Consider the following 24,985-nt stretch of genomic DNA (forward strand, 5'->3'; position numbering starts at 1 on the left):
GAGAGGTCAAACTCGGTTGGCTCTCACTTTGTTTGCACCCCATTTTACCCTTTTCTCCTCTCTCCCTCTCGTTCTCTCCCACGGCCGTGCCCCGAGCACCCTCCTGTTTTCTAAGTCAAATGGGAGGAAGAGGATGGCTACTAGGAAGAAGCGGATTGAGAAGGAGAGTCGAGCAGATCCCAGGGGGTCGAATTCGCATTTGTATGGGGATAGTTTTTCTGAGTCAGGGGTTATTTGGGCGAGTCAAAAGTTTAGTGCAGTTAGGAGGATGCTTGGAGTCAGTGATAGGGCCAGTATGAATAGGATTATGTTTATTACTCTTCTCTGGGTTTAAACCAGATTCTAAGGATTGGAAGTCGATTGTAATTAATACACTAGAAGAGTAAGATCCTATATAAAGAGGGGGTGCGGGGGCCCGGCGGGCGGTGGGAGGGCTGCGGCGGCGGTGCCGCCCGGCTGTGCGGGTGGGATTTTCCTGCCTGCCGCCTCTGCCCGCTAGGCGGCTGCGAGCGTGCGGGAGAGCCCGGAGCGGGGAGCGGAGAGCAGGGGAGAGCCAGGAAAAAAAACGGGGGGCGGGGGGGGGGGGGACCAAGCTGCTGAAATTTAAGGAGAGGACGGAGCGGCAGCGAGGCAGTGCCGGGGTCGCTGCTCTCGGCCGCAGCAGCCACAGGGGCTGCGGTGCCAGCGAGGGCGCCAGGCCGAGCCCGGGCACCCGCGGAGCGGGGCCGCCCCACGCGCATCCCGGCGGCAGCAGCAGGAGCTGGCCCGGCTCGGCCCGGCCCGGCCCGGTGAGTGTGCTCAGCACCGCGGACAGCTCCGCGCTCCGCCTTCGCGTTCCGCGCTCCGCGCTCTGAGCTCCGCGTTCCGCGCTCCGGGCTTCGTGCCCCGGCTCCGCACTCCGCGGCGCTGAGTTCCGTGTCACGGCTCCGAGCTCCGTGTCTGTCACGGCTCCGAGCTCTGTATCACAGCTCCGAGCTCCGTGTCGCGGCTCCGAGCTCCGTGTCTGTCGCGGCTCCGAGCTCCGCGCCGCTCTGCCCCGCGCTCCGCGGGCACAGCTCAGAGCTCTCCGCGCTCCGCTGCCCCAGCCGCGCCCGGCCCCGGCTGCCCGTGCTCTTTGCCGTGTGTGTTGCCCCTGTCCATCCCTCGGCCGGGAGTTGAGCGCGGAGGGAAGCGGCGGAGGGCAGAGCCGCTATTCCCCCGCCGCGCCGCGGCGTCTGCCCGGCCCGGCCGCGGGCGAGGGGAGAGAGAGGGTCTGTTGGTTGTTTTTGGGGGGTGGCAAAGGCTGCCTGCACTTTCTGCAAGTTCCTTTTGTGGCTGGAATGAGATGGAAGAAATTTGGCTCTCGGCACCTGCGTCATACGGAGACAGTTCGTGGGCGGAGGAGGCTCCTTGCTGCATCCTTGCAGGCAGCGCTGGGGGGCTCGTTCACACCCTCTCCCCGCCAATGCCAGGCTCCATCTCTCCTTCCCAGCCCGCTCCCTCCCTTCTGCCCACGACTCCCACTCCCCGCGGGGGCAGCAGCATCCCCAACTCCGGGAGCCGGGAACGAACCCGAGCAGCCTCTCCATCCCTCCCGCCTGCGCCTGGATGCTGTCGGCGAACGCGAAGCCCACCCAGGCTCCGCTGAGCCTTAGCCCCGGCTTTCTGCTTCAATTCACCAAAGTTTGAACGCGGTTTTTGCCTGCTCAAGCAGCAAGGCTGCCTTTCCATAGGAGAGCTGACCCCTGGAAGAGGAGAGAGCTTTGGGCTGAAGGATGCTGCTCCCTAAACCTGGGCACAGCTGCGACTTTTAAAGGCAGGGAGCGGAGCCTGCTTGGCCAGGTCACGGCTGGCGGAGGGGAGGGTGGAGCACCTGGAGGAAGGGACGGCGAGGGCGTGTCTGAGGGACGCATTAATTAGGCGGGCTTCATTAGCAGTCACCTGCTGCGGCTTCTGACAGAATCCATCCAGCCGGAGAGGCGGAGAAGGCTGAGCCCAGTGCGGGGACCCTTTCTGGAGCGGCAGGGGGCTCGAGGGAAGGAGCATCCCTGTGTCCTGCCGTCCTGGCTGGAAATGGGGAGCACCTCGCCTCTTTAAGTTCCTGCCTGTGTATGGGCTGGGCAGCTGAGAGCAGACATCTCCCGCGGTGAGGGCTCAGGGAAGGGTCAGATTTGGGCATTGCTTCCTGCCCCTGCATCCCCGTGGGACTTGTGTCTGCAGGCAGGGAAACTGAGGAATGGGCAAGAGGAGGAGGCTTGGCAGGCAGGCAGGAGGCTCAGAGGGGCTTTTCCTGCACCCCCGGAGGAGCGTGAGCCTGGCTGTGTCCTTGAATCTCAGGTGCTCACAGCAATGAGCCACGAATGCCCGGGTTTGTAGGGGAGGCCGGGTGGAGGAGAGCACCGCCAGTCCCACCGGGTCCTGCTCCCCCCCAGGGCATCTGCTCGGGAGCTGGGCTTCTCCTGCAGCCACAGGGCAGAGATGGGCCCTGGCGGGGGATGGATCCATCTCTAGGACCACAGAGCCAGGGAAAGCCCTGCTGGCTGCTGGGGCTCATGGTGCTGCTGCTGGGTTTGGCTGTGAGGCCTGGCAAACAAGGATGAAGAGACAGACTGTTTCTGGGCTGAGCTTGATGTTTCCCCTGGGCTCCCATGTTCGTGGGGCTGTTTGTGGGGTGCAGAGCCCTGCTCTGCCCTGCCCTGCACCCCAAAGCTGCTCCCAGGACTCGTCAGGTGGATTTGAGCATCAGCAAGGTGAAGCTGCAGGGACAATTTGCCACCATGGATCTCTTGCTGTTCTCCTGATGGTGGTGCTCCAAGCTCCCCAATCCCCCTAAAACAGCTCAAAACTGTGCTGAGAAGTGGAAACCAATCCTGTGGGAGCCCTTCCCTGACACAGCTGCAGCTCTGACCCCTTCACCCACGGCTCCTGGGGGGTAACAGGTGCCCAAACTTGCTGGGCTGGGGGGCTGCAGCTCCTGCCCTGGCACAGGGTGTCCGTGGGGTTCCCAGCCCTCTCCTTGCTGCTGTTCATCTTGCCAGAGCCCGTAGCAAAGGCAATAAAACCCAAGAAAAAGGCTAATTAACAACTACAAGCATGTAGGGTGTAAAGTAGATGTTTAACCTTATTATATAAACAAACATAAAGGAGACATAAATTAGGCAGGGGAAGAAGTCAATTCATTGATGGAACTGCCCAGGCAGAAGAGATAAAGGCAGCAGGAGGCAGCTGAGGGACGGGGACACGATGCAGCCAGAGCCTGGAATCCTCTCGCCTGTTAATTGTGCCACTAATGAGAAACAAAATGTCAATGGCCTCAGATCCTGCTCCATCCCTAAGGTGGTCCCAGCCAGGGGAGCAGCATCCCACAGCCAGGTCAAAATCCCAGAGAGGGTGAAATCTGGGCCTGCTGGGTGCTCCCACTGTGTCTCAGCCCAGTTTCTGGCTGGGGTCATGGGAGGTGGCTGCTGAGTGCCATGGCAGTAGGTGCTGGAAGCTCAGGCTCTCTGCACCCCCTGTTTGACAGCACCATTGGCTCCTGCTCTTCCCCCACCCACCCCACTGCTCCAGAAATAAAGTAGGGAAATCAGAAGGGATGGGGATAGGATGTGAAAAAAAAATATATAGAAAATAGAGGGCAGGTTCAGCAGGTGTCATTTGTCTGTCTCGTGTTCTGGAAGGGGTTTTCCCCTCATCAGCCTCATAACTCACAAGGCAGTTCTGGTCTCCCTTACAGATGTGCCTGAAATGAGCCCTGGGATGCCCAACACCATCTCAGCTGACTCTCAGTTCAAGATTTTCCCTGTTGGCTGCCACAGCTCCAAGGGGAGGTGCTTCAGCTGGGTTCCATGGTCACTGAGAGGGCATCTCCCCTCCATCATCCCTGCCTCACCTGGCCAAAGGAATGTCACTGAGCAATATTTCCCACTGGGCATATTCAAAGGAACATCCTTCCTTGGCAAAATCTCAGCACCAAACATCCCATCCTCAGGCTGAGACCCCTCTCCTCCTGTACTCTCCTCTTTCCCCCAGCTTGTTGTCTTCATCCCAGAGCTGGAATTAATTTTCCCTTTATAATTAGCCATCACAATTTCTCCCAGCAGCTCCTTGATGAGCCCCAGGTAATTGTTTGGTTCTTTCCCTCCTACCCCCCTCTTTTATTTTCCTTGATACTTTTAAATGTCAAAGCCTGGTATTTCCATAATTCCCATCCCCAGGGCAGGAACCTTGGCAAGGTCCAGGCAGCAAAGCTGCATCCTGGCTCCCAGCAGCTGCTTTCAGTAAAACACAGTGCTTCTAACCAGCCACCATGGAGAGCTTGTCCTGCTGGCACTGAGCATCTGGGATGGCAGAGACTGGGAGAAGATGAGCAGGTGGGGGATCAGAGCTGTGGGATGTCCCATCTTCTCCTCCTCCTGTGTGGGGTTTGGTGCTCTGGGGGTGGTTGCTGCCAGATTGACTGGTGGGATGCTAAATTCTCCCCTCGTGCTCTCTGGGGTGGCTGGGGTTTAGGAAGGGGTCTGGGTTCCCCCAAAATCACCAGAAAAAGCACAGTAGAAGGTCCCTGCTGAGGTCCCTTTAGGTCTGGTGAGCAGAGATCTTCATCCAAACATTTTCCTGCTGAGCTGTTTGGTTTTGTGGGCAGCTTGACCCAGGACATGCTAGAAACCATCCCAGCTCCAACCCCAGGCCTCCCTGCCTCTCTCTCTCTCAGCTTTGTTGCTAAATAAACCTTTTAGGGAGGGATTTGTGCTCCCCATCTCTTTCCTCGAGGTGGATGGAGCTCCAGCAGCTCACCACGGGGAAGATGAGATCTGGAGCCTGTTGCCAGGGTGTGGTGGTGTGGATCATTGCTGGAGAGATCATCCAGGGGTGTTTAACTGGCACCTGGGTGGGTGTGGGATGTTCCTTTGGGCCAGCCAGAAATCCCTCTCCTGCTGGAGATCACAAATCCCACACACTCTGGGGAAATGAAATGCCTGTAGCTGCTCCAAGTGTAGGAAAGTCCTTTGGTAGTGGCTGCTCTCCTGAAGGATGGTTTGGCAGAGGTGAGGGATTTGCTCTCTCCTTCCCCTCCGCTCATGAGAGCCATCACAGGAGGGAGAAATCAATTCAGCTCTCTGTCCTTCATCCCCAGGGCAGCTCCCTCCTCTTTCCCCACTCCTTTGGGGAGAATGTCCCACTTGAGGGCACTCAGGGCTGGGGTGCAGCTGGAGGGGGCCTGGCAGCAGAACTGCTCCCCTGGGTGCTGATATCCCTCTGAAGTGCAGAAACCCTCCCTGGTGGAAGGAAGAAGCCTTGCTCTGCCCTCCTGGCATCCTGGGACCCAGTGTGGCCATGTCCCAGGGGAAAGCTGCTCTGTTTGCATCAGAGCTGCTGTCATTGCTGAGCCTTGGCCTGGCTGCCTGGGTTTGGGGATTGATTGCCCATTCAATACTGATGCATTTGGGCTGCTGGCAGTGGGAGGAGGCCCTGGGGGGTGGCTGTGCCCACCAAGCCAGCATGGGAAAGGCTGGGCTTGGCTCTCCTCTCATGGCTGGCACGGGAGGTGACCCTGAGCCCTGCTCACACCATGCTGGAGCAGGATGGAGGAGCTGCAGGAGGAGCAGGGCATGCCCTGGCTCACACAGTGGTCCCCGTGCTGGATCTCCATCCCCATCGTGTTCCTAGAGCTTCATCCCCAGGAAGGAGATATTTCCTAGGGAAGCCCTTGAGCTGTTTCCCTGATGGCTCCTTGGTTTTGGCTGAAATCATGTTAGTCAGCAGAAATCACCAAAAACGTGGATTCCTAAAGTGCGATGTTTGTTTTCCTCCTTTTTTCGGGTGGACGAGTCCTCGAATCCCCGTGGGGTTTTGCAGCCTCGCTTGGCTGATCACCACCGTGGGGAATAGGTCCCGTCGATGGATGGAGCCCATCCGTGTCCCTGCTGAATCCGACGGGGACAAGCAGGGAGCTTTGCCCGAGGCCATTCTGGCTGCTCCCACTGCAGGCGGCTCCGCTCCCTGCGGAGAGAGCGTGGTCGGTAATTAAAATGCAGATTGATTTGATTCGATCTGCTCGCTGTCCCTTGGGCAAGCCAGGGACACGTTTGTCGTGGGGGATCGGTGTCCTGCCAGCCCCTCACCTACAGCGCGCTCTGCTCACAGAGAGACTTAAAAGAAAATCCCTTTGCAAAGCATCAGCATTAAACTCGTCTTTAATTACGCAGTTAATTTATTGCGTAGCACTAGCAACAATGTAAACCAGGCGAACGGCTGCGAGATAGCACGCCGAGAATTGCCTCGTTTGGTAAATAATTTTAACCTAAGTAATTATTTCCTGCAAGGGGGAGGATGCTGGGAGCACCCTGGGGGCTTTTCCGGCCGCAGGAGGGATGAGCTGGTGGTTGTAATTCCTCATTAATCACTCGGTGTGACATGCACCCATCACCCCAGCACAACCCCGGGCTCCCCGCAGGTGCTTTCAGTGCAGGTGCCCTCGGAAACCACTGGCAGCACACCTGGGCACAGGTTGGTTGGTTTTCCTTTGGGATGCTTCGTTTTTTATTCTTTTCCTCTCCAATTTTAACCCGTCTGCCTGTCATGCTATTAAGGCAGCATCCCCTTTTGCCAGCCGTGCTTAATGAGGACCAATTGCAGTGATGAGGGTGCGGGGCTCTGCCCCGCTGGGTGCTGCTGGCAGGGGCTGATGCTGCTCCAGCATCCCTGCTACCTGACGCTGGTGGCACTGCTGCCCGCACCCCAAAGTCCTCCAGCTGCCTCATTTTCTGTAGGAAACCTGCTTTAGACGGAGCTGCTCCATTTGTGTTCCTCCCCTTGTGCTCCTCTCCAGCTCATCCCGCTCGCCCTCCTCCCCCGGCTCCATCCCCGCTGCCCTCTGCCCTCCCCGGCTCCATCCCCGCTCCCCTCTGCCCTCCCCGGCTCCATCCCAGCCCTCCCCGGCTTTCCCCACTCGCTCTCCCTCGCTCCGAGCTTTTGTTCGCCCCTGGGCTTCATTTAAAAGCGCCATTGATGCCATTGGGCGCTGATATGAACAGAGTCTCTCTCCGGCTCTCCAGATGGGCACCTCGGCTCAATCCACGTCCTGTTCTCCACTGGGGAATGACAATGAACTCGGGCGGCACTGAGAGACGGAGAAAGGGCTGCTCTGTGCTCCGGGAGACAGCCCTGTCCCCGGGGCCAAAATAACTCCACTTGTTTTATTTATCAACTCCGGGGGGACGGGCTGTGAGTGGCATACAGATGTTGCCACAGCTGGCTCTGCCTGGGACCGGTCCCAGTGTGGAGCAGGGGATGCTCTGCAGTGTCTGTGCCTCGGCATCCCCTGGAGGGTGTTTTAAAACAAAACCCAGGGCATCTCTATGGCCAAGGGGGCTCCAAGTGCCAGTACCCCGACCCTCAGCTGGCCTGGCACCCCAGTGAAGCTCACACAGAGCCTGGGCCAGCTCAGCTTCTGCTCAGCAGCTCCAGAGCTGGCACCAGGCAAGGAAAGTCCTTCTTCATGGTGTGTGTGCACACACCAAATGAAACACCAGGTGATGGAAGCTGAAGTGATTTTCTCCTGCTCCCTCCCCTCACCAACGCAGGCTCCCTGCCTCCCTCCCTCCCTCCCTCACTCCCTCCCTCACTCTCTGCTCTCCCACGAGTGAATTGGATTAGTCACCTTCTTAATTAACTGTGCTGGTGTGAGCTCTATTAGGTATTAAATGTTTGTCACAATCCAATTTAAGAAATCCATCCAGCAGGGCAGGGTTAGGAGGCACTGGGTGGCTGCAGCTCTCTCTCGGGGGCTGGGGGCACTGCGGGGACTGGGGGTGTAACCCCACCCTCGGCTTCTGGGTGCCCCAGAGGCTTCTTTGCCCTTGGGAAAGGTCATCCCAGCCCTCTCAGCACGGGATAGGCACAAAGCTGGCACTCCAGGGAGAGGCAGACGTGTCCCCACAGCAGCCCCAACCCCCTGAGATGAAAATCAGGCTGGAGCTGGGTGTGAATCCCTGCTGGATGGAGCTGTGCTCCAGGGGCCCTGGCTGGCAGCAGCAGTGGGGCTGGGCTGGGGGAGCCTGGCAGCCCTTTGGGGGATTTGGGCTGCCCTGCTGAACCCTGCAGGATGCTGTGGGGGTGGTGGCATCCCCAGCATCCCCAGCAGCCAGGGCAGGGCTCCTTTAGAATGAGTGCCCACCCTGGCAATGAATGAGCTTTAGCTCCTGCTGTAGAGCCAGCCCAGCTCCTGAGAGGGGGCACAGCTCATCCTCCTGCAGCCCCAGCATGGCCCAGGGCCCTCTCCAGGGGGGGAGGTGTCCCAGGCTCCCCAGCTCATCCTGTGCCTTCATCACTTCTCAGCTCTTTCATCTTTTCCTCTCTTAGACAGCTCCTAATCCATAACAAACTTTCACCTCTCATCTTAGTTCCCTTAATAGCCTCTGCAGAAGGACTTTATTAAAGCCTGGTGGAAACTCTGAATTCATTACAGCTCCTTATGCTCCACCACACCTGCTTTGCTGCTTCCCTGGGGTCAGGGCTCTGGTGCTTTATATGGGCCCTGTGGAGCACTTGGGATTGTTTCTTCCCAGTCCAGATTATTATTTATAATTTTTATGTCTCTGTTAATGATGTCTCATTCATTATTTATTATTTTAATTGAATTTGTTTTCTCCCTGCACTAAATGGTGAGGCTCACTGGCCTCCTGTATGTTTTGCCACAGAGGAGATGAAGCACTGACTGGACAGGGGGGCAAAGCATCATTTTGCACAGTAAATTCTGTGCTGTTCAGCATTTTGGGTCTAAAAAAAGCCTCTTGAATGAATCCTGTAGGTACCCAGGGGTCTCAGCACGGGTCACACACCTCATTCATGAATCCCATGCATTCCAGGAGGGGAGACCACCATGGGGAGCACCACATTTGCAGCAGTGGCAAAATCTCTAATCCCTTTAAATTCCTCTCCATCGATTGTGGCTTTGCAGCTGAATCACTCACTCAGAGGCACAGGAGCTCCCCCATGGGCAGTGCACTGACAGCCTGGGGCCCTCCAGCAGCACAGCAGGCTGCCCCTCACTGCTGTCCCCTCCCTGCATCCCTGGTTTCCAGCCTGAAATGGGGATGTTTGCCCAGCCCCAGGCAGGAGGAGCGGGATGCAGGGGCTGAAGGGCTGGGGCACAGCTGGGAGGGTTTGTCCTCCGTGGGGGCAGCCTGGGAGAGGCCAGGGGCATTTGCAGGTTCCTCATGTCACACACGATCCTCAGGTGTCACATCTTCCATGCAGCCCTGCCTCCCCCCTGAGGGGGATGGAGGGGTTTGGAGGTTATTGATTCCCAGAGCAAGGAACCTGCTGCTCTGGAGGGCTTTTTCTTCCCAGCAATCAATGGAAATGTGTTTATCATTTGACCTGGACAAGTGTTTTAGTGATGCAAACAAAGCTGGGGATGGAGATGGGGGGAGAACAGATAAGGAGCGTTGGGAGAGGAGAGGAGAGGCAGTCATGGGAAGGAGCCAGTGCAGATGAGCAGTGTTGAGATAAGGAGCAGTCCTGCCTTTCCCTGCTCAGGAGCAGGCACCCACCCTGAGCTCTGCATGGCCCTGCCAGGGGCTGGGACATCCCTGCCTGCCCCAGTGCCCTGTCTCCATCCAGGCAACTCCTCAGAGAGCAGAAAGTTGATTTCCTTAAATTAGCAAGAGTGCAGGCAGGAGGAGGCGTGAGGGGGGCAGGTTTCCATAGAAATGGGAGGTGGAACAGGCACTGTGAGCCCTGGCAGGGGTGATGCTCTGCCCTGCCCCTCACTCCCAAGGGAGGGCTTCTCCCTGCAGTTTTCAGTGTATTAATTCAAGCAAAAATTAATCTCTTTGTGATGGAGGTGATTATTCCTCATGCTTTGGTAGATTATTTCTTCTTCCTCCATAGTTTGATTTATGCTGTAAGATCCTCAGGAATGACAAGAGGCAAATGCCCAGCCTCAAAACATTGGGTTGGCAATGAGAGCAGGCAGTGGGCTTGGAAAAAGGAGCAGTTTCAAATGTCAGGGGAGTTGGTGTGATGAGGATGTGGTTAACAGAGGGCAGCCAGGCCAGCAGGTTAATGTGCCTACCCTTTGCAGAATGAACCAGGGGACATTTAATGACTCTAAAGAGCAAGGGCTGGGGTTTACATCTGCTCTTTAAAAAGCCTGTTAAATCCCAGGCAATCTCTCACTCATCATACCCCAGCCTCAGCCCTTGTATCCTCCTGGGCAGGAGCAGAGCTGCCTTCCACTCCAGCCTTGCATGTCCCAGTCACATCCTGGTGTAAGTGCAGGAGAAACCCTCCTGGGGGCTAAAATTAAACTGGGGTGAAAATTCCTGAGGGATCCCACGAGGGCAGAGCAAGATGCAGCTGGGAAAAGCAGATTTCCAACACCACTGATGGGGACAGTGCACCAGCAGCACCAGGAGCATCACGAGGGAGCTGGGGAAGGTGCATGTCCCCCTTGAGCTGGGACAGCAGCACTCCTCCCTGCCCAGGGCCGGGCAGAGCAGGGCAGAGATGGAGCTGGGGGTGCCCCAGGGAGAATAAAGCATTGTGCTGGCTTTGCAGGCAGCTGCAGGAGGGGTGTGAGTGCTGTCCCTGCATCCCGCACGTCTGGGTGCTGCTCACTCCTGCCCAGCTCCCTCCTGTGCAGCCTGCCTGGCTGGGGGGGATTTCAGGAGCAAATCAGCAGCCCATGGGCGAGGATCCTTGCATTTGCAAGCCTGGCCCTGCCCCAGGGATGTGCTCCTCTCCCACAGGCAGCAGGGTTTGGGACAGGGTGATGCTGAGTGCAGTCAGGGTTAGGCTGCAGAGCTCCCTGCCCTCCTCTCCCCACAGTGCTGCTCTGAAGCCATCCAGCCCTGGGTGGACCCCCCATGCTGGGCAAGGATCCCACCCACAGGGATCCCTATAGGACAGAAGGGACCCCCCAAACCACACACAGGCAGTGCTGGCACCCCCATCACTCCACACACAGCCCATGGCACCTGGCCCTGATGGCTTCTTGATGAAGCCACTGCCTGCCATGAGGTGGGTGGGTGTGACCCTGCTCACAGGGGTCTCAGGATGAGGGAAGAGATGAGGATCTGACTCCATCTTTCAGAAGGATTTATTTATTTTTTATGATATATATTACATTAAAACTGTACTAAAACAATAGAAGAAAGGATTTCCTCAGAAGGCTGGCTAAGAATAGAATCAGAAAGGAATGATAACAAAGGCTCTGTCTCGGACTCTCTGTCTGAGCCAGCTGGGCTGTGATTGGCCATTAATTAGAAACATCCAACATGGGCCAGTCAAAAATCCACCTGTTGCATTCCACAGCAGCAGATAACCATTGTTTACATTTTGTTCCTGAGGCCTCTCATCTTCTCAGGAGGAAAAATCCCAAGGAAAGGATTTTCCATAAAAGATGAAAAATGTGACAGGTTGGCACTGGCAGCTTTAGTTCCCAAGCCTGCAGGAGTTTGGGTCCCACAGCCCCAGGGGCAGGCAGAGCTCTGGTTGAGTTTTGGCAGGTGGCCTGGCACCCCCAGCCCCTGGGACAGTCCTGCATCCTCCCAGTGTGGGATCCAAGGTGTGTGGACTGAACATCATTTCTGAGCAATCCTGAGGTGTTTCCCCAACCTAGCAAGAAAAGAAAAGAACAAGAGGCAGCAGGGAGGTGGGGCAGGCAGCACATCCCTCTGCTCCTGCTTCTGCCAGGGGCCCTGCAGAGCTGGCCCAGAGGAGCTGCTGAGTTTCAGCCCAGCATGGGCTCCCTTCCTCCTAAAATAAGTGTATTTGGGGGATGCCACACCACAGAAAACAGCAGGCTTCATCATTTACCTGTTCAGTGCCAACACTGAGCTCACATTAAACAGGACTCCAACAGACTTAAATCTCTGGAGTACAAATTGACCCCAAGCTGGGGATGCTTTCTTCAAAATTATTTTCCCTTTCAAGTCCTTTTTGCCCGTGAATGTGTGCACCTCTCTACCCAAACTGGGGAAAAATCTCAGGTTTTTTTTAGGGAAAGGCACTGGCTGCAGCCACATCAGTGTACCTGGCCCCAGCCATAAATCACAGTCCCAGAGGGAACCTGCCTCCCCAACCCCAGGCAATTAATATTTGCCTCTCATCCCCATGTGCCAGGGTCCTTTATCCCCACTAATCTTTTATCCTCTCTTGTTATCCCCTTTGGTGTCTAATCCTCTCTCAAATCCCACTAAGCTGCTGACGTGGCTGTGCCCAGACCCAGGGATGAGCCCTGCATCCCAGGCTGGGATGTTTTGGGATGCTCTAGACTCTCACCTGTAACTCAGGAGGGACCACCAGCCAGCCTCATGAGGCTAAAAATTAAACTGGGCTGAAAAATCAGGTTTTTGGGGGTATTTCCTCCTGAATCCTGCAGACAGCTGTAGAAATACATTCCTCAGTTGGGCCTGATAAAAATATTCACTCCAGATGAGAGAGGCACCCGTGCAGTTAATTGCTGGCTTGGGCTGCACGCTGAGGGCTCAGTGGGTGACACCCCAATAATACGAGCAGGGAAAGGGAACTCCTTGCCTTGCTGCATCTCCTGCAGGGCTTTGCAGAGGGGGAAGCTCCCCCTTGCTCCCCTTGGAGCTGTTCTGTCCTAGCCCTGGGTTCACCACGGCAATGGCACTGCAAACTCCTGACACTGCTGGGTACCAGCCTTCCCCACCATCACCCACAGGAACCTGCGTCCTTTCTTCTCCTTTCCCTTTTTCCTCGCTTGGAAATAAATTATTTAATGCAAAGATGGGGGGGGGGGGGGGGGGGGGGAAACGAGCCAGAATCATCCATTCATGATGTATTTGTGGTGTATTTGATATGGAAAGTGTCCCATGATGTCCCCATCACAGGCAGCAGCGCTCACCGCCCTGTGAATCACCCGTTAATTACTGTATTTTCATTCCCTGGCCTTCCTCCCTGCACCGCGGCAGAGCTGTACCCGCAGCTGAAGCCTCTCTGAGTGAGCGACCCTGGGGCTGGTGGCTCCAGAATTGTTCCCTGGGCTCCTCAGGACCATGGGGGGGACAGGAGATGTCCCCTGGTGTGGGAATGTTCCTCATTCGGGGTCACCACGTGTGGGATTTGCAGGCAACCCCAACAAGGGAAGAGATGAGGATCTTGACTCCATGTTTCAGAAGGCAGGTTTATTGTTTTATGATATATTAAATGATGATAATATACATAATATATATAATATATAACATATAACATATAATATATATATTATATACTATATACTATATACTATATATTATATAAAATAGATAGTATATATTATAATATATAATATATATAATGTATCTTATATATAATATATATTATAATATAACATATATATTATATATGTTATATTATATATCTTATATATCATATATTATATATTACATATTATATGTTATATATTTTATATATATATATAATATATTATATATAGAATATATATAATATATAATCTATATTATATATATTATATATATAATATGTAATATATATTTTTAATATTAAATGATGATAATAAAGAAAATGATATACTAAAACGATACTAAAAGAATAGGAGAAAGGATTTCTTCAGAAGGCTAGCAAGGAAAGGAATAGAAAAGAATGATAATAAAATCTTGTGACTGACTCAAGTCCCAACACAGCTGGGCTGTGATTGGCCATTAATTAAAAACAACCACATGAGACCAATCACAGATGCACCTGTTGCATTCCACAGCAGCAGATAACCATTGGTTACATTTTGTTCCTGAGGCCTCCCAGCTTCTCAGGAGAAAAGATCCTAACAAGAGGATTTTTCATAAAATATGTCTGTGACATCCTGGGAGTTGTGGTGGCCCCAAAAAGGCTCAGTGGGGTTTTCCTATCCCAGGCAAAGCCAGCAGGCAGGGCAGGGATGCTGAAATTTGGGTTTGTTTGGGCAGGAGGATGCTGCCTGAGCCTTTTCTGCAGCAAGAAGCAAAAGACAGCTCCCAACATAGCAAATTAATTGAGGAGTCCTTTGGAAGTGCTTGTTGTGGCATGAGGTGCTGCTGCTGGTGAGATCCCTCTGTAAGAGGTGGAATGTGTAGGGAGGTGAGAAGAAGCAGAGGGAGGGGTGACATTCCCATAATTATGATTTCCAGGAGGAGTTAGCAGAGGTACAAACCCAACCCAGCTGCTGAACCCCACAAAAGGGGCCCATGGGAGGTTCAGGGTGCTCCCCTTGCCCAAAACCCTTCCAGAGCTGCAAATGGCTCCATCCCACCAGGGATGCAGGTGATGGCCATGGGGCCCTCCACATTTTATGCCACTCTACTGGTCCAGAAGGAAAAGCCAGAGAGTTTTTATACTAAAAAATGGGTTTTTTGAGGATGGAGATTTGCTGTACTCAGCATGAGGAGTCAGTTGGGAGCCCAGGGTTGGGATTAGGGAGGCAGGGAGAAAATGAACCCCTGAAATTTCCCTTATTTGACCCCTTCTTTGGGTTTGCTCAGCACAGATGCAGGTTTTTTTGGCTGAGTTGGCAGCACGTGGCTGGCAGAGGGCCAGTCCCCAGAGCAGCAGCAGCAGCAGCCTGGGGTTTTAGCCTTTCCCTGGGGTGAGCACAGCCAGCGTCAGCGCTAAAAAAAATCCAATGTGACGTGCCAGAGGTGTGAATCAGCAAGAGGAAAATTCCCACCACTTGGGGAGGGAGAGCAGGCACCAAAATTACAGCCTGGACTCTGTGAGGCAGCTTTGAGTGGGAATAGGGAGGCCAGGGAAGGCAGGGAGCTGTGGGACCAAGGCAGCCAGAGGGGTGCAGGAATGGGACAATGGGAATGGGAGCTGATGATCCTCCAGGCTGGAATTGCAGCTGGGGAAAGGTGCCAGCCTCAGGACATGTCTGAAATGTGAGTTTGTCCCCAAACCCAGTGTCCTCTGCAGGGTGGAGCATCCCCAGGGGAAAGGATGCAGGAGATTGGGTGTTTGTCACCTGCAGTTTCTTGATATCTGTACTCAGAGCAAAGTCCAACCCCCAAAATCAGACAAAAAGTGCATCGGGGAGGGGATGCTCCCACAGTGTGGGGTGCTGAGCTCCTGCACCTGATGCTCCTTCATCATCTTGCTTTCCAGCTCATCTTGCAGTGTGGGGGAGATGGAGCTGAGGGTGGCTCAGGAGAGAGGGCACAGAGGTGAGGCAGCAGTGGCTCCCTCCTGATGGAGGCCATAACAAGATTGATGTGTGGGCACAGAGACAGGAAAGGGAGGCAGAGGTTAAGGATATAAATAGGTAAGGCTCTGACCAGGAGCACAAGGTAGAGACTGGGCAGGAGAGACAGTGAATAAAGCAGTGGGTGCCTGGAGGGCTGGGTAAATGTGCAGGACTCAAAAGAAAAGGCAGGGGGACAAATAAGAAGCAGAATGAGAGCACCAGCAGGAGCTGAAGGTCAGGGAGTGTGGTACCCATGGTGCTGGCCCACTTGGCATCTCTGGAGGGCACAGAAACACAATCAAACCCCAGCATGTCCCAAATGCAGCTCAGTTCCCCCACCAAGCTTTATTTGGCTTCCTATTTTCCCAGCTATCTGCTCAGACATGAATTCTATGCCCTGAGTGGCAAGGGCTGTTTGAAACAAAGCAAGAAGCTCCTGAGTGCTCATTCCTCCTTTAATGGGCCCCTGGCAGGCTGCACTGCTGATGGCATCACCTGGCACCCTGAAAAGATGCTCCAAAATGTGTCTGCATGCATGCTGCTCCCAGTAACACTCATCATGGGGGGTTCTGCTGGTTTTAGGGTGGAGAAAATGCAGGGGTATCCTGGTGTTGGAAAGCTGGAGAGAGGCAGAGTGAAAAAGCAGATCCCCTCATCAGGCACAGAGGCATTTTTGGCATCTCCTGGAGGAGCAAATCGCCCCTGCCACAGCTTCTCCATGCCCAGCTCTGCTCTTGGCTTACTCCACTCTCTCCCTGCCACTGGCTAGGGGATTAAATGCACTTTTTACAGCAGGTCTGGGGTGGGGAAAAAGCCCACCTTGATGATTCATTGCTCTCCCCCACAGCCATCAGGTGTCCACACATCCCACAGGGTCAGATGCTGGTGGGGATCAGGGACAATCCCCTTGTTCAGGACCCTGCTGGGACACCCATGCCCCAAGGACCTGGCAGCAGTCATGCTCCCCTCATCACTGGAGACAAGTTTTTACAACCACTTGGACTAAAAGTAGTTTTTTACAACAGTTTTTACAACTTCTAGAACCACTGAGTTGCAGTTCTGGTGTCTCAAAATAGGCTGTCTTTAAAGTGTCAGCATGGCAGGTCCCACTGGTTGTCAATTATTCTTCTTTATTGTATCAGAGGCACACAGTGAGAGGCAAAGAATGAAATCATCTGTGTGATACACTCCTCCTAGAGGTGGCCACTGGACTGTCCTTCACAAGATGCTGGTGTCCAAGAAGTGTTGGTGATGTGAATCCTGCCAGCAGTCCCACCCTGAGACCTGAAACTGTGTCCAGCTCATGCAGGGGACCACAGGGACATTGCAGCACTGTCACTAGCACACCTTCAGTGGAGGAAAATTTTGGGACCTTTCTCCTTCATTGCTCCAGCCTAGGATGCCTCTTGTCCATCCCAAGGCAGGGAGGACCTTGGAGCACCAGCTGGGTGTTGGTGGGACCCAACAATTCCTATGCAGTTATTGAGAAAATACTTGAGAAAGTGGGAACAACCGAAAAATAAGTAAGAGAAGAAACATTTGAGGATTTTCTGTTATTCTGAGTCTTCCTGGGGAAAACAGGGAGAGAGGGGGCACCAAACACAGGATTTGCTCACTGCTTCCCTCTCATTGCTCACAGTGATACTGCTGGGGATGTTTTCTTTGGAAGCACACTGGCATGGGATTTTGCTGCATGAAAAATCGTCTCCTGCTGGCTCTCAGTCCTGGAGCAAGCTCTTGTTGGGATGGTTTTATCTGGCTGACACTTGAGGTTTGGGACTTTGGGTTTTCCTTTGGATCTACTGACGCCAAGGCTCTGCTGGGCTTGCTAAAAATAAGAGAGAAATGTTAAAAAGTCACTTCAGCTGACTCCAATCTTATTGTTTTTATTTCTTTTTTATTTTTATTTTAAAATTTAAAAAGGGCTCTGTTCAAGAGGCGAAGGACTGGATATTAGGTTAGGTTATTTAGGTTATTTTGATTAATCTGTATCAGCATCCCCTTTATCCCTTAGGACTCTTACACCTGGTCCTGCAACCTCTCCATGGAGTGAGCATGGCCAGGTTTCCTATTTCATCCCATTTCATCCCATTTCATCCTATTTCATCCTATTTCATCCCATTTCATCCTATTTAATCCCATTTCATCCCACCCCAGGTCCCTGTCACCTGCTTCACCCTCAGGCTGGGATGATTTCTGCTGTGCTTGCTCTGGAGTCTTTGGGGTTTATTGCTATTTTTATTTTGCCCCTGAATTGGGAGAGGGGAAGGGATCTTTTGGGACTTGTTTTCCATTCAGTTTAATTCATTTTTAATCGGCTGGCAGCAATGATTTGATACAGACAATCTTCCCCAGCTGAGGTTATTCAGGACAGAGCAAGCCTTTCACTTGCCATTATTTAGAGAGGCATTTTATAGAAATACTGTTAGAGAGGTTATTTAACCATATATTTGTTTTCATTGTGTACACAGCTTTTTTTCACGGGCTTCCCAGTATTTAATGCTGAGAGATTTTATTTATTTTTGTCATTTTGTCATTTGGAGGAAATTCAGGCCTGCCAAAGTGCCTGGGATGGATAGCCCAGGAGGCTGCAGTAATCTGTTCAGACCATCTGGGCTCCAGCTCCCAGAGCAGCCTTGATGGGGGCTGGAAAGCTCTAACAAGCCTCAGCCACATCAGCATGGGATTTTTTGAGGGATGGTGATGGAGAGATGCCCTGATGGGGACGGGTTGGCTCCTGTCAGTCCCTGCAATGCAATCCTGCTCCCAGTGCAGCAGCAAGGCTCAGTCCCTCATGGGGCATAATAAGGTTGGAGGTTGGAGCAAAAATTAGATCAGAAGATGGTGCTAGCCCCAAAAAAGGTGAAATTTAAACCATGAAGCAGCTGCATGTTCCAGCAGCCAGGCTCCAGAGCAAAGCTTCCCAGCCAGTGGGGAGCAGTGGGGGCAGAAGGGAGCAAACCCAGCCCCTTGCACAGCTGCTGAGCAAATATTAATTTATCCCTACAGTCAGAGCTGTACATGGGCATTCTCAGGCCAGGCACATGCAGAAAACCACTTGTCAGCAAAGTCCCTGGGGCTGGTGCTTTGCAAGGAAAGAGCAGCAGCAGCTCTTGGCACATCAGAGATGTCCCCAGCACCGGCAGCACCTGCGTGGGGGTTTCTGTCTTGTTGCAAGGAGCAAAGCTCAGTCTGGAGACACTGAATGATCCCTCAGCTGCTGTAGCACAGCTGTAATTGAGCTGCAGTTAAGGGCTCCCAGGGGCTCTCCCTCCTCAGCCCAGCAGTTTGTGGCATCCCCTTGCAAAGGATGGGTGGGAAAAGCTTTTCTGCCCCAGGCCCCAGCCAGGAGGTGATGGATTGTTGGCAGTCTGCTCTCAGGGAGTGTGGATTCAGGATCAGCCCCTCACAAGGGGCTCTGTGGAAGATGGTGCTGCCTCACTCCAACCCCAGAATCACTCACTGAGCTCGCCAAAAGTTTCCGTCTCGTTGGAGCTGGGGAGAGCCTCTGTGCTCTGCTGCCCATCATAGCTGTGTTTTACAGCGAGGGAACCTGTGTTTTCTTTTCATTTGTAAAGCTCCAGATGTTCTGGCTCCAGCTGTGCAGCACAAACCTGCTGGCCAGAGCTGACTGAGGGTGTTATTTTAATCCCAGGGTTGTTTTCCACCACGCTCTCTGCTTCCTGCCAGCTCCTCGCTCCTTTTGTTTGGTATAAAACCCAAAGTGCAGGTGGCAGGTCATGGTAGAGAAGCAGCTCCTCCATCTGCTCTCTCAGGTAATCCCAGGCTATACTTTTTAAGGGGAAAACTGTGGGTATGGATTAGACCCAAAAGCCAGAAGAACCAGTCTCCATCCTCATGCTGCTTCCCAATTTTTCAGTTAAATGTTTTCCCTTGATCCCAGAGCAGTTTACATTTCCTGCTGTCCTGTGTTGTGTTCAGCCTTTCCCAGGCTATTCCTGAGCTGTGGAGAGGCCATGGCTGGGTGTTGAAATGCTCTTCCCAAATCCCTGTAGGAATGGCAGAGCAATGGTGCCCCACATCCCTCCTGCAGGGCACTGCCCGTGGTTTGCAGCAAGCTCAGCTCTCTTAGGCAAGTGAAGCAAAAAAACAGCAGGGAAGTGATGCTAAGTAAGTGCTTAATCTCTATTTCTTCGGGTACCTTTAACCAAGCCTGAATTAGGAAAATTTCCCCCAGATTTTGCAGGGGAGGGCACAGTGTGGTGCAGGGAGCTGCTAGCTGTGTCTGCATGGCAGTGTGAAATACGCCAATCACTTGTTTTTAAAATTTTAAAAGTTTAATAGTAATAAAATGGTTATAAAAATAGTAATGCAATTAGAGTAATAATAATTTGGACAATTTGGATTAGGACAATATCACACAATAGAAACAAAGAGTTAAGGACAGTCAGGGCACCCACGTTAACAGAGGATTAACCCTTAAAAGCAACAGCCTGTTGCATATTCATACATCTCATACATGATGCATAAATTCCATTCAAACACAGGATTCTGTCTGGTCATCATCAGCTTCCTCCTCTGAATCCTGACAGTGCCTCGAGGCAGGCAGAAGTTCGTTTCTTCTGATAATGGAGCAATAAATTCTCTTTCTCTCTAAGATTCAGGTGTCCTGTGGCTGCTATCTCAGTGCGAGTCCTTTCTTTAAAAAAGTATCCTACATAGCATAGTTTCTATTTTAACATTTCTTATAACCTAAACCTGTATTTAACAACACTACTTAAGAGAATTAATACAGCATTACTCTCTAACACAACACATATAATATTCATATGAATATTTGCAAAAAGCCAATCATAAAATACGCATTTTTCACAGCAGCTCCCTTTGCCTTCATTAGCTTTGAAGCATCTCTCCCCTTCCAGAGCTCCCCAGAGGTGTCTGTGGGGCAGCTGCACAGCATGGGGGTGACCCAGCCTGGCCTCCCTGCCTGTGCCTGCCCCTACACTGCCCTGCATTTATTTATAGCTTCAGTTTTCCCTCCCAGTCCCGTTCCCTCTTAGCGTGGCTAAGCCAAACGAGTACAAAATCTGATAAGCGCAAGGTAGCTGTTCCCCCCCGAGGGATACATTATTTATGAAGCTTATCGATTGTGGGAAACAACCCAGGGGCGTTCCGACACCACTACATCCCCTCTTACAGCAGGGCTGGTAATTACCTGCGAGCTGCTCCCAGCTCCCCCGCCCGCCGGGCTCAGGGATGCCAGGAATATCGCTCCCACCCCTGGAATATCGCACCCACCTCCTGGAATATCGCACCCACCTCCTGGAATATAGCTCCCACTTCCAGGAATATCGCACCTACCTCCTAGAATATCGCACCCACCTCCTGGAAATCGCACCCACCTCCTAGAATATCGCACCCACCCCTGGAATATCACACCCACCCCTGGAATATCGCACCCACCTCTAGGAATATCACTCCCACCTCCAGGAATATCCCTCCCACCTCCAGGAATATCGCACCCACCCCTGGAATATCGCTCCCACCTCCTGGAATATCGCACCCACCTCCAGGAATATCACACTCACCTCCAGGAATATCGCTCCCACCTCCAGGAATATCGCACCCACCTCCTGTAATATCGCACCCACCTCCTGAATATCACTCCCACCTCTAGGAATATCACACCCACCCCTGGAATATCGCACCCACCTCCTAGAATATCGCTCCCACCCCTGGAATATCACTCCCACCTCCAGGAATATCGCACCCACCTCCAGGAATATCGCACCCATCTCCAGGAATATCGCACCCACCTCCTGGAATATCGCACCCACCTCCTGGAATATAGCTCCCACTTCCAGGAATATCACTCCCACCTCCAGGAATATCGCTCCCACCCCCTGGAGCCCTGGGGATGCCCATTGCTCTCACTCACTCCCCTCAGCCTGCATCAGTCACCCAAATCTGCCTGCCTCAGGGCCCAGCATTGCTCCTGTGCTGTACTAAAGGGCTCTTTAGTACCTTTTTTAGTTTTCCCCTGCCTTGACAGTTCTTATAGGAAGCCATGAAGCCAGCTCTCAATCTTGGTGATGAACTAAGCAGACTGAGCTCTCCAAGGCTGGCAGTTTCCCCATCCTTGAGCAGATTCCTGGCTCTCTCTGTAACCACTCCAATCCCTCAGTGTCCCCTCAAGGAGCAGGGGCACTGCTCCTGCTCTCAGGGCTCTTGTCTTCTGCTGGGTCAGGATATGGCAGGTACCCAACCCCTCTGTGGCATCCTAAAGGGTCCAACCCACTCCAGGCCACTCAAGGAGCCTTTTCTCCCCCCTTAGTGCTGATGGAAAAGCTCCCAAGGGCTGCTCCTGTGCCCCCAGAGTGGCTTCTGGAAGATGAAAGAGGCAGGAATGGAGCAGAGGCAGGTCTGGCAGCTCTTGAGGTGGGCACGTGGAAAACGCCAATCACTTGTTTTTAAAATTTTAAAAGTTTAATAGTAATAAAATGGTTATAAAAATAGTAATGCAATTAGAGTAATAATAATTTGGACAATTTGGATTAGGACAATATGAGACAATAAAAACAAAGAGTTACGGACAGTCCAGGTACCTTTTTCTGGGCAAAATAAGCCCGAAAAAGGACCCACTTTAACAGAGGATTAACCCTTAAAAAACAACAGCCTGTTTCATATTCATACACCTCATACATGATGCATAAATTCCATTCAAACACAGGATTCTGTCTGGTCATCATCAGCTTCTTACTCTGAATCCTAACAGCGCCCATTTCTACTGATAAGAGGGCAATAAATTCTTTTTCTCTGAAAGATTCAGGTGTCCTGTGGCTGCTATCTCAGCATCCTTTCTTTAAAAAAAGTATCCTACATATATAGCATATATCCTAATATATAGCATATTTTCTATTTAAACATTATGTTATAACCTAAAACTGTATTTAACACACTACTTAAGAGAATTAATACAGCCTCACTTTCTAACACAACACATATAATATTCATTTGAATATTTGCGAAAAGCCAATCATAAAATACGCATTTTTCACAGGGACACAGCTGAAACCATGGTGACAGCAACACCAATGGGATCACAGAACAGTTCAGGTTACAAAGGACCACTGGGGTGATCCAGTCCAGCTCCCAGTTTGAGCAGGCCCTCCTGGAGCACATTACCCAGGATGTGTCCCAATGGCTTTTGAGTTTCTCCAGGGAAGGAGACTCCACAGCCTCTCTGGGATGGGATGCTTCGTGTTGCACCATGAGAATTTATGAATCCTTGTGACAAAACCACTTTTGCTAATGGCACACAGGTATTCTTTTAATTGTAAAGGGTAAAAGGTCCCTAGAGCCATTGTCCAGAGCCAGGGGTGGAAAATCAGGCAGGGTCAGGGATGCTCCTCTGCCCAAGCAGGAGGTTGTTAGGAAAATTAACCCACAAACACCAGAGGTTTATGTCCAAAAAGGAGACAGAGGAGTCCTGTAATTTTATTGGAATAAAGGGAGAGGCCATGGGGCATTCCCCTGGGATCTCTCCAATTTTTGGAGGACTCAGCCTCCTTTTTATCCCAATTTCCCAGCCACATTTCCCTTCTCACTTGCCCCACTGGCTGAGGTACTTGAGAGGTACAGATTGCCCAGAATGCCTGATACCAAAGATTTCCCTCTAATGTGTAACCTTAATTTTTAATTCTTATGGAATTTAGGGGTTTTTCTTCCCCATTGTTTCTTTCATCTTTCAATGTCTAATTTCATTTATCAGCAAACCTACAGTTTATTTGTAAAAGCAAATATCTTTTTCCATTCATCAATCCGTGGAATCCTCCCCATGGTTTCTTTTGTCTCCCAGTGCTGGTTTTATCTCCCAGCAGACCCACAGCTTGTTTGTAAAGACAAATCCACTGTTCCTCTCAAGGTGGAGGGGCACCCCTGCCTGGAGGAGTGGTCGTGCCCCATTCCTCATCTCGTGCACCAGAGATGAGCTGAAGGATAACACAGAGATAACAGAGAGATAACATCAGTAATTAGGGCTGCAATGGAGATGAGGTGCTGGAATTGCAGAGCACAGGGACGGGCTGTAATTACCTGCTCAGGGCTGGTGCAGATCAGTTATAACATCACTGACCTGAGCCTCAGCTCCCACCCCAGTCCCCACTGCAGCTATGATACTTTAAGGAGATGAGAATGGCTGATGAAGGAAGCAATAACAGCAAAAGGCTATAAAACCATAATGAAAAATAATTAGAATATAACCATTGGCTTGGGGATAGTTAGGAATGCAGGGAAGGTGGTGGAAAGCAATGAGGAGCTTGGAGCAGGAGAAGCTGGAGATGGGGCTGATGGAGACACCGACTAGCCTGGATGGAGATGCAGTTCTCAAAATTGTAATGGGAATAATTATGACTGTAATGGGGTGGTAATAAAGATAATGGAATCGTAATTGAAGAGGGGATGGCTGTAAAGGAGGAGGTGCAAATAACAGCCTTGTAAAGGAGATGATAAGAAAGATAATGGATGGTAATGGGGTTGTTGTTAAAGGTAATGGAGTTATAATGAGGCGATGACTGCAGCAGGTAGAAGGGGATGGTCGGTTTAACCGGGACTGTGGTGCAGGGAAGATTCTATTTCTGATTCATCACGACAGGCTGTGCTGGAGGTGACCATGAGGCTAATAATAACTGAAGGGTCAATCCTTGAGACAAACGAAGGCCTGCCACGAGCACGGCAGGAGCACCGTCCCTGGAGAGGCAAGGTGGAGGAGCAGATCCTGGGGAGGAGGGAGGCTGTGCTCCAGCAAGAGCTACAAAGCAGAGGGGACCATAAAAAGCACCGTGACAAATCACCTGGGCAAGTTCTGCAATGTTTGCTTAAGGGCCGGGCTGCCCTTCAGATCTTGAACCGAGGAGACTGGGATGGGATGGGATGGGATGGGATGGGATGGGATGGGATGGGATGGGATGGGATGGGATGGGATGGGATGGGAGGAAAGCAGCTGCTGGTGGGCTCATGCCCCCAGTAAGGGCAGCCCAGCACAAAGATGGGGATGAAGAGCCACTGCAGCAGAGCTGAGGGTGATGGGGACCACCTGGTGACCACAGGCAAGAATTGGGAAGGGCAGAGCTGGGCACAAAAGCAAGCACATCATCCTGCAGCAGCACAGGCACCACCTGCCATAGGGGGACAGCTCAAAAGCAGTTGATGATATAGTGCACTGAGGTGGTTGTTTTATATCTTGTGTGATGAGACAGCTCTTCAACTCCCCCTAAAGCTCAGCTCAAGGTCCCTAGCAGAGCAGATCACCCTCTCAAGGCTGCTTGGCACTCTCCACCAGCCAAGCCCCATCCCAACCATCCAGCACCATTGCCCTTCCACGAACCTGCTTCTCCTGTCAGAGGAGAAGATTACAAATTCATTTCACTTCACTTGCCCTTGACAAACCCATGCCAGGTGTCACTTTCTAAGCTCATTACCCTCCAGATTCTTACACATTCATTGCTTAATAACATCTTCTTGCACTGCTCCATTTTGGAGCCTTTAACTCCTGAAGCTGCCCCACTGCAGCTCCCAGCAATATTGGAAAAACCCTGAACACTTCCAGGTTGGATGAGCTCTGGAAGTACACCCAAGGGGAGTTCAGCAGGGCCTACTAACACCAGCACACCTGGCTGCTCTAAATACCCTGGCAGCTCCTCTGCTCTCTTCTATTCAAACTGGACTCCTGCCCCCTTTAATCATCCTGTCCTAATCAGCTGGGTGCAAGGGAAGGCTGATGCAAAGTCCACAATGAATCCCTTCATTTGAGCAGCACTCTGGGGCCTTCCTCAGCTCCCCTCCTTCCTGTGCATTTCCAAA

General features: G+C 52.2%; 1 protein-coding gene across 1 annotated transcript in view; it reads left to right on the top strand.

The window, feature by feature from the left end:
• The first annotated feature begins 587 nt into the window (after window positions 1–587).
• The window catches only part of TNR (tenascin R), an 83,132-nt gene continuing 58,734 nt past the window's right edge, over window positions 588–24,985 (top strand). The window contains exon 1 of the mRNA XM_054638331.2: window positions 588–788. The gene's annotated coding sequence lies outside the window, so the exon portion shown is untranslated. The remainder of the gene's footprint in view (window positions 789–24,985) is intronic.

This window comes from Agelaius phoeniceus, chromosome 8 (genome assembly GCF_051311805.1).
Source record: "Agelaius phoeniceus isolate bAgePho1 chromosome 8, bAgePho1.hap1, whole genome shotgun sequence".
NCBI classification, from domain to species: Eukaryota; Metazoa; Chordata; class Aves; order Passeriformes; family Icteridae; genus Agelaius; species Agelaius phoeniceus.